Here is a 5,302-nt window from a genome sequence, read left to right as displayed (position 1 = left end):
CGGATGAAGCCCTCCGAGGTCTCTTCTGAAAACTCTTTTCAAGTCTTTAAAAATCTGTATGGTTTGTTCCCCGTTCGCGGTTAGAAAAAAGTTGATTTTAAATTCATATTGGGGGACTTGGTACGTATATCCAAGTTGAGCGGTGTTTTCGACAAAAACATGAGCAAGGTTACAGCGATGAGTTGTTCACCAATACCGAATGTCTACCGCACATATCCCCTGTCTACAAGTTAAAAGATTATGACGGGGTGCTTAGAGGGATCTCTTAATGAGAAGGAATTACAGAAGGTACAGTTGGGTAAAAACAAAGTATTTCATGTGGAGGAGATTCTAGATCAGAAGAGAGAAAAGGGTAAAGAATGGGTGCTGGTCCGCTGGAAAAACTGGCCCCAAAAGTTCAAAGGTTGGGTATTAGGGCACGATGTGGTGGAGGCATCGGGGGTTAACTTAAACCCTCATTGCATGATAAATACAACATCATACGCATGTACACAGGAGTGCATCATGGAACTCAGCAGCTTCTACCTGACCCTCCCCAGTAATGCGTCTGCACATATATATCGTAATAACCAAAGTTTGAATTATACAACCAATTTTCTAAAGCCTATAGTTATCAGACGCCTAGGAAGTAGGTCTCAGCGAGATTACATACCCCCATAGTTGGTATAATATCAAGGATAAGGACCGTGATTTTTATTGCAAATGGATATCGGAACCTGCAAAACTTATTAAGCCGTCGATAGGATCGTCTCAGAGTTGAATGAACTCCTAACCCTGAACAATATGGAAATACTCTTGATCTACAACCCTATACATAAATGTGTACACATCTCAGGGGATGCTGATGGGGGTATAAAGACCAGTGGTAATTTAGCCTACATGTTGGGGATGGGTCCCAATAAATGGACGTATGTGAAAGATAAATTATTCCCATTCCCTGCGGATATACATGCAGGATTTCACAACATATTTGTGTATACCGACATCATATCCTATCAAAGGGTCGGAGACAGTTGTGTGCCCCTCCTGAGAACAGTTCATATAGATGGAAAGGATGGTGATATAGTCACTGTCAACTACGACAAGCCACACTACGTACCTATAAGCAAGAAATATATTGTTGTTGAGCTTAAAACGGATCAGAACGAAAACATCTCATTTACTTTTGGTAAAACAATTGTAAAACTCCACTTTAGACCCACCAAAACCTCTCTACATATATAATATTAGTATTATATATTTTTATAGACATAATACAAATAAATGAAAAGGGTTATGGACCACCAACATCTCAACCCTAACCGCTATGCCTCATACTATGTTGCTCAAGTTGGTAATGGGTTCCCCGGCTAATATGGATCCCCGACCATGTACAGTTCGGGGATAGGAGGTATATTTCGTAATCTTTTTAGGATGGTTTTACCATTTATGAAGAGAGGCCTCAGCATAGCCAAACCACATTTAAAATCAGCGGCTAAAAATATAGTAAGCGAGGTTGTTGCCAATGCTATGACCAGAAGCCTCGGGGCTTATGATGTTGTCTCGAAGACCAAAAAAGAGACCTCCGGGTATAAGGCACAGGCCTGCCCCTAAAAAGCGGAGGTTAACCGTTAAATGGAGCAAAGGGAGGCTATGGAACATGGAGTTTTCAAAATAGAAGCCACTTCCTGCTTTGATTTTCCTCAGGGTTTCGCCTGCAATATCAGTTATGTTATACTCACAGACAATATTTTGACAGTTTTAGAAAATGTAGATTGTTTTCTATCCAAAACTAATAATAATATTCATATATTAGCAACTGAGACCGAGGAGCTTGCCGTTTACAATGGGCACCTTTTCATTCAAGCTACTCAATACTGACCCTGCAGATCAAATCAAATCAAATCAAATTTATTTATATAGCCCTTCGTACATCAGCTGATATCTCAAAGTGCTGTACAGAAACCCAGCCTAAAACCCCAAACAGCAAACAATGCAGGTGTAAAAGCACGGTGGCTAGGAAAAACTCCCTAGAAAGGCCAAAACCTAGGAAGAAACCTAGAGAGGAACCGGGCTATGTGGGGTGGCCAGTCCTCTTCTGGCTGTGCCGGGTAGAGATTATAACAGAACATGACCAAGATGTTCAAATGTTCATAAATGACCAGCATGGTCAAATAATAATAAGGCAGAACAGTTGAAACTGGAGCAGCAGCACAGTCAGATGGACTGGGGACAGCAAGGAGCCATCATGTCAGGTAGTCCTGGGGCACGGTCCTAGGGCTCAGGTCAGTTGAAACTGGAGCAGGAGCATGGCCAGGTGGACTGGGGACAGCAAGGAGTCCTCATGTCAGGTAGTCCTGGGACATGGTCCTAGGGCCCAGGCCAGTTGAAACTGGAGCAGCAGCATGGCCAGGTGGACTGGGGACAGCAAGGAGTCATCATGTCAGGTAGTCCTGGGGCATGGTTCTAGGGCTCAGGTCCTCCGAGAGAGAGAAAGAAAGAGAGAAGGAGAGAATTAGAGAACGCACACTTAGATTTACACAGGACACCGAATAGGACAGGAGAAGTACTCCAGATAAACAAACTGACCCTAGCCCCCCGACACATAAACTACTGCAGCATAAATACTGGAGGCTGAGACAGGAGGGGTCAGGAGACACTGTGGCCCCATCCGAGGACACCCCCGGACAGGGCCAAACAGGAAGGATATAACCCAGCCATATGAAGTTAACGTTACAATGTTTTCGTAATAACGTCATCGTAATAACGTCATCTATTAACCTCTTGAACCTCTCAAAACTATTTTTATGTTTGGAAAAATAACGTTCCCAAAGTAAACGGCCTATTTCTCAGGACCAGATGCTAGAATATACATATAATTGACAGATTAGGATAGAAAACACTCTAAAATTTCCAAAACTGTAAAAATATTGCATGTGGGTATAACAGAACTGATCATTTTGAAACCTCTGTGTTCCTATGGGTGCCTGTCCTCCATTTAAAGGGATAACAACCAGATTCCTGTTTCTGTGGCTTCCCTAAGGTGTCAACAGTCTTTAGAAATAGTTTCAGGCTTTTATTTTGAAAAATGAACGTGAAGGATCACATTGCGTAAGTGGAGAGGTGGGGGCTCTCAGAGTGAGATGGTGATCAATTGAGTGAAGCGGCCATTGTTCCTCTCGCTGTTATGGAAAAAGCTACACACTCGGTTGATATATTATCGAATATATATTTTTAAAACTACCTGAGGAATGATTATAAAAAACGTTTGACATGTTTCTGTGGACATTATGAAGACTATTTGGAATTTCCATCTGCGTTGTCGTGACCGCTCTTTCCTGTGGATTTCGGAACATAACGCGACAAAAAAAAAATCTTTATGGAACAAAAGGAACATTTGCTGTGTAACTGGGAGTCTCGTGAGTGAAAACATCCGAAGATCATCAAAGGTAAACGGTTAATTTGATTGTTTTTCTGATTTTCGTGACAAAGCTTCCTGATGCTAAGTGTACATAATGCTATGCTAGGCTATCAATAAACTTACACAAACGCTTGGATTGCTTTCGCTGTAAAGCATCATTTCAAAATCTGATACGACAGGGTGATTAACAAAAGGCTAAGCTGTGTTTCAAAATATTGCACTTGTGATTTCATGAATATGAATATTTTCTAATAATATTATTTGACTGTTGCGCTATGCTATTCAGCGGTTGCAGACAAAAATTATCCCACTACAGGAATTGGTAGTGTCAAGAAGTTAACCTTTAAATAACAAAACAAAAATGACATAGCTTTTCATATTCCATCTATCGTCATGACCACCATTGTGGCTGACAGAAACCTTTGTTCCAAATGTTACATCTTTAATGTTCTGAGGTTTGTTCTCCATATTGAGAACACACAGGAATGTTGTCTGTGGCCTGAGATTTACCATGGGCGCGAGGGGTCATAAAACCCCCACATCTTCAGACCCCTAGATCTCTCCTCCTCTGTTGTGTTTGAGAGATAATCTGTAGAATTGTGGTCTCCTGCAACCTGACCTGATCAGGACAGTCATGACAGTCCCCCTCTGGTAGGTTCAACTTGGAAGGATTCTGCATGTTGCAACCCACCAAGAGAATAACCATTCGATGTCCTGGTTTGTGGATCATCATAGCAGTCCCCCCCCTGGTGGTTCACCCTGGTAGGACTTCCGCAAGCTGCGGACCACCACCAGAATGGGCCTGGGAGGTCCGGCAGTGGTTCAGTGTTCCTGCCCGTCGTCCGGTTATCCCAACTAGTGGACCTAGGCAGTAGTACACATTAACAGATCAGTGACCCAAGCTGCAGCCGAGGTTTAAAAAAGTCAACGAACCTAAAACGCAACACAAGTTTGAAGACAAATAAATATTTTTCTACCCAAGCTACGGAGGAGTAGCTGTGTCTAAGCGGGTGAATTCAAGCTGAACCACCTAGCCTCCACTCCCCATCGAATCGTGGTATCTACACTGATTCATTCCTACGCTGTGAGCTCTGAACTACAGAGCTGTCTGTCCTCAGAAGACCCCTTCCAGAGCAAGGGCGAGGGAACAGACCCCTAAGCCAAAAGGACACTGACATCGTGAGGACAACCAGAGAGTTGCGCCGGAGAAGTGCGTCATTGAGCAGCCTGAACGGTCCACGCGGGGAATCCATAGAGACCTTCCACACGTAATTACATCAGTCTATTCTGACTCATAAGAGTGGCAGTTTGGGGCAAGGCTAGGGTTAGAATAAGCATAGCTGACAAATTCACCCAAATGTATATTTCTCTCGTGTACTTTCTCTTTTTCTCTCTTTTAAATAGCCTAGAATGTGTTTTTTTGTATGTGCATCTTTTATCATAATTTTAGCTTTCTAGTAAATAAACACAACTAAGATTGGTGTTGTACGAACTCATTGGTGAGACCTGGGTCCATGCAGATTCCCGGAATATGCGGTGTTCAGAACAAGACTGTAGAGGTAACTGATTAATTAGCTGCTGTTGTAAAATCGATATTCTGATATTCTTTGAGTTAATTTGGGAAATAGAAACGCAATAAAACAAATTTTCCCATGGTGCCCCATGTTAATGAGTTAATAATTGCTTGATTAATTAATAACGCAATTAAAAACCTTTAATCATTCGATGAGCAACAGTCATCACATTAACTAATACAACGTCACAACACTTCCAAATGACATTCTCTATAAGTGAAATCAAGCAACTTTTTACACAAATCAGCTAATTACTTTGCAACCACATAGACAAAATATGTCAAATTTTCCAGCTTTGTCTACTCCTCTGCTTCTCAAATCTGGTGTG

Source organism: Oncorhynchus gorbuscha, linkage group LG25 (genome assembly GCF_021184085.1).
Source record: "Oncorhynchus gorbuscha isolate QuinsamMale2020 ecotype Even-year linkage group LG25, OgorEven_v1.0, whole genome shotgun sequence".
Lineage (NCBI taxonomy): Eukaryota > Metazoa > Chordata > Actinopteri > Salmoniformes > Salmonidae > Oncorhynchus > Oncorhynchus gorbuscha.
The sequence above is the reverse complement of the archived record's forward strand: the minus strand, read 5'-3'. Positions refer to the sequence as shown.